Source organism: Zingiber officinale, chromosome 5A (genome assembly GCF_018446385.1).
Source record: "Zingiber officinale cultivar Zhangliang chromosome 5A, Zo_v1.1, whole genome shotgun sequence".
Classification (NCBI taxonomy): Eukaryota; Viridiplantae; Streptophyta; class Magnoliopsida; order Zingiberales; family Zingiberaceae; genus Zingiber; species Zingiber officinale.
Window position 1 is genome coordinate 57,560,006 of NC_055994.1, and position 9,823 is coordinate 57,569,828.

At 37.2% G+C, this 9,823-nt stretch overlaps 1 long non-coding RNA gene across 1 annotated transcript; it reads left to right on the forward strand.

The window, feature by feature from the left end:
• Window positions 1–2,915: 2,915 nt before the first annotated feature.
• Window positions 2,916–3,692, forward strand: LOC121982840. Its single transcript, XR_006112287.1, has 2 exons — window positions 2,916–3,114; window positions 3,428–3,692. It is a non-coding gene; the product is annotated as an uncharacterized LOC121982840 (long non-coding RNA).
• Window positions 3,693–9,823: the final 6,131 nt, after the last annotated feature.

The following is a 9,823-nucleotide window of genomic DNA, read 5'->3' on the forward strand; positions in this document are numbered from 1 at the left end:
CATCTTCTTCCTCCTTCCTCTCAAGCTCTCCCTCTCCCTCTCCTCCTTACTTGGCCGAACCTTACCAAGGTGCTAGCACACCTTTGTGTGAGGTTTTCTCCATCTAAGTTGACCGTGTGGATACTTCTAGAGGACCGGCGCTTGACGGTCTTGAGATTCGGCAAAACCTTGGAAGAGCGGGATTCGCGTAGGGCGCGCATCAAGGGTAAACACTTTTTCTCGTAGATCTAAGTAGTAGATCGGTTTTTGAACTCGTACAAGAAATAGTTTTTCGAATTTTGTATACGAATCTTTCCACGGATCTACGGCTTTGGGTCTTTCGGGGTTTCCGCGACGCGAAAAAGCGGTTTTCGCGGCCCGAAGAACCCAACAGATAAATGGGCTTGCAATCATCTTGTATTTTTCATTGAGAGACTCTCACAATTCCTTATCGATTCATTTGATGATATATATAATGTACAATGAGTCAACAAGACAGTTAAGAATGTAGTTTTGTATAGGAACTATGAATGGTTCTATGTTTTTATTATATTGATGGTCCAAACTTCACTTGTATCCTTAGTTGACTTGGGAGGTTCCTCCATCGTTAGCATAGTCAGGTAGAAGAGCATTTTCTGTTGCCACCGCTTGAAATTCAACTTAGTGAACTTCTCTGGCTTCTCCCTTAGTTGATTTGAACCTTTCCAATTTGGATGGAGGGAGCCATCACTTCAGCATCTTTCTTCTCAATAGTTTCGTGGTGACCATCTCAATAGATTAAAATCTATTTTAAAATTGTTAAATAATCTTGCTACAAAGGTTTTTCCTGAAGTTACAATAAATAATCTGAATTTAAATTTACTATAATTAAATCAGACTTATCTATCAAGATAACCTGATATGTTGAAGTCAAGCTGTTTGAGTTTCTAGGAAGGTTGAGTTGTCAAGTGGCTTGAGAGGGTCAAGCTGTCTAGTGGTCCGAGTGGGCTGAGTTTCTGAGTGGCCATTGAGTCATCGGAGTGGGTCGAGCAAGTCTAGCTCCTAAGTTTCCTGAGTGGGGCAAGCCACACAATGGCTCGAGGTTTGAGCAGGTCTAACTACCAAATAGGAGACCAAATGAAGTTGTACCAAACTGCTGAGTTGGAAGTCCAAGAAGAGAGGTGCCAAGCAGATAGGCAAGATCACCAAACAAGCTGGGCTGCCAAGCTAGAAGCAAGGCTGCCAAACTAGAGACGAGATTGTCGAAGCAAGAGAAGAGCTAAAGTAGGGTTGTTGGACTAAAGGTAAGAATGTCAAGCAAGAGAAGATATAAGTGCCAAGGCCTGTGTTGAACACAATTTCTTAAAACGGATTCGTCCTCTCTGGTGGTACTTCAAGTTCATGCTAGACATTTAGGGGGACAAAAGTAAATGGAATTTCTTCTCTTCTTTCTTGCTCGAGATCATAGTCTCCTTATATAGAAGTTTTGACTCTTGGCAACATTAATTGCCCGAATAAATGTCATTTATTGCCTTTACCCACTTGGCTCAAAATGGAAACAATTGCCCATTTCATATGGGCCATTAGAGATCCACTATTAATGTTGACCATTTCAGGCTCGACCATTAGTGCGTTTGTTACTCACTTGAACGAAATCCGGCATTGGATGTGTGCAGTAAATGCTTGCACATGAGTCATTTGGGTTTAGTGAAATCCGAAACGTGGATTTGCATCCCCTTTAGGAGCACACAAGAGAAAGCATCTCCTTATACATGTTGACAACTTCAATTATTGTGATTACAAACAAACCTTCAAGTCACTCAACTCTCAATATAGGACTAATATTGTATTCATAATGGTGTCTTTTTCCATCCACCACTTTTTCTATTCATAATTTTTCCAACAACGCCCACCTATTCCATATCGACAAAGTCAAGTGAATCAGATGGAGAAAAGTGCATCCCTATGTGTAGCAAAGAAAGGACATATCAATGTTGATAGAGACACTGCTAGAGGGAAGCAACGATGGTGCCAAGTATTGAGCCAGATCATCAATGGATTCTCCTTTAATTCGAAGGAGACTCTCTTTAACCTCTGCCAATACCTTCCTTGCCTTAGCCTTCATGAAAAAAGAAAAAGAAATAGAATTTGATGGGAATTGAGATTCAGAATTTAGGATTGATATACTCAGACTTATCCATAAAGGGTAAAGATTGATTAAGGTTTGGGGTCAAGAGCAATTTAAGAGGTTAAAATCTGTTGATATAGTAGATAGATTTCATTGAATTAAGTGGAACTTAGTATATGCGTAATCTGAAATGAATGATTAAATTACTCAAAAGGCCAAGCACCAAAAAGATGATCTTATTGGATGCATTAGGTATAACATGAAGTGTCGGGTACTATCATATTATGTACTATTTTTTGAATAATCATATAGTGTTTGTTATTGGATGTAATAGGTATAACACAAAGATGGTGATCTCATTGAATAATAATATAGTCTTTTTTTAGTCTTACCATGATATTTTAATGTCATATTAGATATGTAATATATTTATGTCATATTAGATTTGGATATTTTCGTACATATTAAATACGAGAATATTCCTTATTTGTTAGATTGTTGTATGGCAAATAAATGCACAAATAATTTAATTTAATTTGATGGTTGCTTCATGTGCCCATATGCGTGCTTACTATGGATGCACTCAAATTGATACTAATTATATGTTCTCATTGGTGAGAAAGATACTGGAGCATTGATAAACTATGAAATTATAGTCAGCCATTAAGTAGTAAGTGAAAGACAGCATGGTATCTACAACTTAAAGGAATTTGCATATTTTATTCTTCATGCAGGCATGTTGTGCTTCCCAATAGTAAGCTGTACAATATTATATTGATATTTGCCTTCATTCAATCGTATAAATTCACTCTCAGTTATGGGTTCAGTGGTTAACCAATTGCACATACACACTTATGTCTTCTCTTGGAGTAAGCTATGCATACCTGCATCAGCTGAGAAAGCAGTGCATGGAAAAGATGGAGAGGGATAAGTTTGAAGCTTGTGTGATGGCAGAGAAAGGCATCAATGAAAAAAATTGTACCAGCACGGCCTCTTCTTCAGTAGTAACTCAGGAAAGGAACAAGAAGGTATAGTAATTCGTGCAATAACGCAATGAATGCTCGCATACATGCCATATTAACCCTCATGTTTTTTCTCCCCGTGTTCCATCGCTTGCATCTTTTTGTAGGAAAAGTGGGAATATTACGCATCATCTTTTCCACCTACACGATGGCAAAGCCACTGAGTTTTTTTAGTAGCCCATTGATTTTGTTATGTTATTACTTATTGATAATATCTGACTATCAGTATAGGGAAAAGACTTAACTTCTTTCCAATCTTTTGTTGTACTTTCATTATTTACTGTCTCCCATTCCATCATTGACTTTTTAATGCATCAAGGAACACAGCAAAGAAGTCAAGAAGCTGAACTTTGGGAAAAAGAAAATGAGTAAAGAGATGGGCACCGAGAAAGAGTCAAACGAGGACAAGAGAAAATTCTTTAAGGAATAAGGATTTGGAAAATGAAAATGCAAAAGATGTAGATGTTAAGTGATTTTTAAACTATATTGTCGTATGAATTCTTACAATTAGCACGAACTATAGCTAGTAGTGGGTTTCAGTCAATCTACTAAAATTTGGATTTGGGAAGCAACGTTATAGCCAACTTTATTTGAATTCTGAAGAATTTCGATATCAGTGTCTTGGAAACTCACACACAGAAAAGGCCATCCTCTCTCTCTCTGTTGGTGCAACACTCTATCGACATTTTCCCTCCTCTCATTGGATATTATTATGTCTGTGCTATGATGAAACGTGAAGCTATATGGACAACGTAGATATATTAGCTGAGGTTTTATGCGACTTCCGTATGATCCGTGTATATTTTTTTTCATTTAGGTTTCATGAAATTGAAGAAAAATAAAAGTAGCAGGCCAAGAATTAAAATAATCCTCTTCAGTTGTGTCAATTGTGTTTCTATCGCGGGGATCAGCTATAGGGATCTAGCGCGCTAAATACGCAAGAAGCTCAGCGGAAAAATTAACTAGATCCTCTCTCAGAAGATCCATGCGAAGGATAAAACTACATATACTAAGTTTACATGTAAAATATACCTTTGTTGCATGCCCTTAGCAATCTCGACAACAACTTTTCTTTAGATATAGATCTCAACGCGATCAAGTGTCCGTGCCTCTACAGTATCCGCATGAACATATTCCGTTCGTCTCACGAACTCTCGATCAAGAGAAGAACCAACATTGTACTCATCCAAGGAATACCAAAGGTCATTTGGCTTTTTGTCTTCCTTTGATTAATGATCCATTAAACTTTATTAATGGACATTAACCCTCTTGTGTCTTTTTATCTTCTTTCATGAATTGATCTTAATCATCTTTCATGAAGAGACTTTTTCATATTCTATATGATCAAATCATCTAAAAAAGACTTTTCCACTTCCTCGGTGAATTCAAGGTCACCCAATGAGTCTCACTCATTGAAACTTATCAATCTCAATTGACTCCATGAATCTTATTTGAATTAGATTCAATCCAATAATTAAATCTAATTGAGTCTAATTCAGATTAAACATCTCTTTGTTTTCCTCTTAATGAGTTGGATTATTATATTAGATTAACCATTAATTCAATAACCCAATAATCCTAATCATCTCATAATTAGCTCTTAGGACTAATACTAACAATATTCCACTAGCACTAAGTGTCAATCATTACAAACATGACACCAACACTTTTGATTAACCCATTACTTAAGATTCTCATTATTTTAGTCAAACTAAAATACCTATCTCCAAAGTAACATGTTCTTTGTGTGTGACCCAATAGACTTTCGTAACGTTGGCAATGTATCTAAATCAACATTTTAGATACATAAGCATTGAGTGACATCTAGCAATGTATCATTGCTACCCCAAGTGAAGAGAAAGTCGAGATCCAACCTAACCTGTCCGTGGATATTATCTTGTATGACTCAATCATTCTATCTTTGATATCTAGATTGATCAACGAGGCATAGACCATGTCATTCTCTTATCAATCTTTGTGTTTCTCGATCTCTTAATAGACTCACTTAAACAAATGAGCTCAATATCTCATATTGACTCATTTTAGTATGGTCATACATTCTTGTGTCCTACTAATCAAAGGGCCCACAGATATCGCTTCCGTAATATGGAAGGGATAAATCTCATCTACATTACTCACATCCCTCCGCATAATTTATTGCATACCCAGTGATCGACTTTATAGTCCACCTTGTTACAGGTGACGTTTGTCGATACCAAAGTACACAACTCCTTATGTAGAAAACTGTAGTGACTTTAGGTCTAAAGACTATTCATACCAATAGTCATATGAGAATGTTTATGACACTCATATAACGATCCATGAAACATCTCATGGTTAGTCAATTAAGTACATATTCTCTAATATATATCCATGTGTCAACCTGATATCTCATATCCATAACTTGAATGATTAAGTCATCCATTGACCTACATGCTAGTCTCAGCGTATTAATATTGTCCTTATATATTAATGCTTGACTAGGAATAGTTTAGAGTAGCGTTCTCTATAATATCTCACTATCAATTCATCCAAGTGATACCTGATATCTCATATCCATGACTTGCAAGATTAAGTCATCCGTTGATCTACATGCTAGTCTCAGCATATTAATATTGTCCTTGTATATTAATGTTTGACTAGGAATAGTTTAGAGTAGCGTTCTCTACAATATCTCACTATCAATTCATCCAATTGATATATTGTAGATTAGAACCTTCTACTCTAGGATATTATTATACTTATTTATTCGGCATTGAATTGAAGTAATATAATAACCATAACCTTTGCCTTATAATGAAATGATACAATATGTCCTAAGTCAATCAACTCTTGATTGCCTCTTTGGGCTTACACTAACAATTTCCCTATGTCACTAGTGTCAATCACTGAAATATCTAATATCCATTGACCTAGTATGACCATCATGCTTCCTCGCCGCCAAAGCCTATGTCAAAGGATCTATAATGTTAGCATTGTTCGATTTTCTACATATTCTCACATCTCAAATATCGATGATCCCTCGAATGAGATGGAGTCGTTGTAATATCCAATACCTAGGACCACCATTTAAGTAAAATACATGCCCTGACTGCGATCCAGAATTGTCCTTGTCCATTTGGAAGCTTGCAACTATTGTAACCCTTTACAACAACTGTTGTAACCCTTTACAACAAGCTCTTCATCGTCTCCAAAGATTAAGAAATAATCTTGAGTTCTTCTCAAGTACTTAAGTGTTAGTTAGAGCCCTAGAGCCAATCATTTGATGATTGTATGGACTCATGTATATCATATTCTTGTATATTAATAAAGGCATTTGTTTGGTTATTATAATTAATTGTATTAGTGTCAAATAGACTAAGTATAATAGCGTCCTTGAGTAGAAGGTTCATACCTATATCAATCGATTAGTTGAATCGATAGTGAGATGATATAGGGAACACTACTCTAAATCATTTCTAGTCGAGTATTAACATTCAGGGATAATGTTAATGCAATAAGACTAGCATGTAGGTCAGCTCGATGACTTGATCACACAAGTCATGGATATAGAGATATCAAGCTGACGCATGGGTATGCATTAGAGAATGTATACTGAATGACCCGCCATGAGAAAGTATCATGGATCGTTATATGAGTGTCATATACTTTCTCATGTGGCTATTAGTATGACTATTAGTCCTTTGACCTGAAGTCACCATGGATCCCTACATAAGGAGTTATGTACTTTGGTTTCGTCAAACGTCACCCGTAACAGGGTGGACTATAAAGGCGATTACTGGGTATGTAATAAATTATGCAGAGAGATGTGAGTGATGTAGATGGGATCTATCCCTCCCATATGACGGGAGCGACATCAATATTCTTGATAGAGTTAGACCACGAAGTGCATGGCCATGCCCAAATGAGTCAACATGAGATGTTGAGCTCATTTGATCGAGTGAGTCTACTTGGAGTTCAAGATTTAGATTGATTAGAGGATGACACGGTCTATGCCTCACATTGATCAATCTAGATGTCAAGGATAGAAGGACATTTGTCACATATTTTGTGAGGAGTCACAATTGGTAGTCACAAGGTGATGTCGGATCTCGACATTCTTGTAACTTGGGTAGTAATGATGTGTTGCTAGATACCGCTCATTACTTATGCTCCTAAATGGGTTTAGGGCATTACCAACGTTACAAGAACCTATAGGGTCACACACTAAGGACAATTAGATGGAGATTTGGTTCATATGATGAACCAAGAGAATTAGATTCATTTGATGAATCATATTGGATTAAGAGTAATCCAAATTGGGCTAATTGAGTTGGACTCAAGTTGATTCATGTATTTAATGAGTCTAATTTAGATTATGACTCATTAAATCAACTTAATTTAACAAATTAGATTCATTATATTAAGTTGGCTTGAATCATATGGTTGGATTAGATCAACCATGAGAGAGATTTGATCAAGTTTGACTTGATTTGAGAGGAAGAGAAAAAGTCATGTTTAACTTGACTTTTTGCCACATCACTAGTGAGTTGGCAAGATGTGGACCAATAGGATTGCTCCACATCATCAATGTGTGCCACCTCATGGAGGTTACAAGCCTCCATAGCATTTAATGTGGCCGGCCCACATTAAATGAGGAGGTTACATTTGTTGCCATGTCATTTAGTGAGGTGGCAAGATGTGGACCAATAGTGTTGATCCACATCATCCTAGAGTGCCACCTCATGGGGGTTACAACTCTTAATGGTCTCCATATTAATTGGAATTAATGTGGGGGTTTTACACCTCCTAGAGTGGCCGGCCACTTGATGGCTAAGGGGTTTTTTGATTTTCCTCTTATTGATTCATTCACACTTCTTCTCCCTTGGGTGCTCACTCTTCTCCTTCTCCCATTCCTTGGCCGAACACTCCATTGGTGCTAGCACACCTTGTGTTTTGGTCATCTCCTTCTACTTGTGTCCGTGTGGATACATATAGAGGTTGTCTACTTTGACAACTAGAGATCCGGCGACATCTTGGACAAGCGGGAACGCGAAGGGCTTCGCTACAAGGGTAATGATCTTAACTTTAGTGTAGATCTAAAGTTTTTACAAACTCGTACAAGAAAAGGTTTTTCAAAAATTTTGTTTACGAATCTTTGCACGAGATCCATGGCTTTGGGTGACTCGGGGTTTCCGCGACACGAAAAAGCGGTTTTCGCGGCCCGAAGAACCCAACATTAAGAATATTCTTGACTATTGTCTAGTGACCTTCACCTGGATCTAATTGGTATTTTCTCATCATGCTCAGTACATACAAGGCATCTAGATGAGTACAAAATATGGTGTACATGATAGACCCTATAGCAGATGCATAAGGAATCTTACCCATGCTGTCCCTTTCTTTCTTAAAAGAAGGACATTGAGTCTTTAAAAGACTCACACCATGTGACATCGGCAAGAATCCCTTCTTGAAATTCTGCCTGGCAAATGTTTACGCACCTTGTCAATATATGTACTCTGGCTTAGACCAAACCATCTCTTGGATCTATCTCTATAGGTCTTGATGCCTAAAATATAGGATGCTTCACCTAAATCCTTCATTGAGAAACAATTCCCAAGAAAAGTCTTCACTAACTAAAGAGTAGGGATATCATTTCCAATGAGAAGTATGTAATCTACATACAATATGAGAAAGATGACTATGCACTAATGCTTTTGTAGACACAAGGTTCATCTTTATTCTTGATGAAACCAAACCCTTTGATTGCATCATTGAATCAAAATTCCAACTTCTAGATGCTTCTTTTAATCCATAAATGGATCGTTGTAACTTACATACCTTTCCAGCATGTTCTGGATCGACAAAACTCTCAGGTTGTGTCATATACACATCCTTGAGTAGATTTCCATTGAGAAATGCAGTTTTGACATCCATCTTCCATATCTCATAATCATAGTAAGTTGCAATTGTAAGCATGATCCGAATAGACTTGAGCATCGTAATTAGTGAAAAGGTTTCATCATAGTCGATACTATGAATTTGCTTAAATCCTTTAGCTACCAATCTACCTTTATAGGTGTGCATATGACTATCCATATCAGTTTTCACCTTAAAGACCCACTTACACCCTATGGGTTTGATCCCTTCAGGTGGATCAACCAAAGTTCATACTTGGTTAGTGTACATGGATTCCATTTCGGATCTCATGGCCTCTAGCCATTTCTCAGAATATCGACCCTAAACAGCTTCCTGATAAGATGTAGGCTTGTCGAAACCAACAAGCACTACATCACCATGGTCATACAAGAGAAACGAATATCTCTCAAATTGACGACGAATCCTATTAGATCTGCATAGAGCTTGTGCTACTTGAACAGGTTATTGCTCCACAATTTCTTGTGGTGTAATAAAATCATGATTCACAACATCTTGTGGTACCTGTTCAATTTCCATCAAGGCTTCGATGCTAGTTTGTGTATCTCGAATTTCTTCAAGATCAACTTCACTCGCATTAGTTTTACTATAAATAAATTTTCTTTCTAGAAAAACACCATTTCTGGCAACAAACACTTTGTCTTCTGTAGGATTATAGAAGTAATATCCCTTTGTTTCCTTGGGATATCCTACAAAATAGCACTTGCCCGATTTGGGTCCTAGTTTATCTAAGACTTATCGTCGAACTTAAGCTTCACAACCCCAAATCTTCATAAAAGACATAATGAGACTCTTCCCG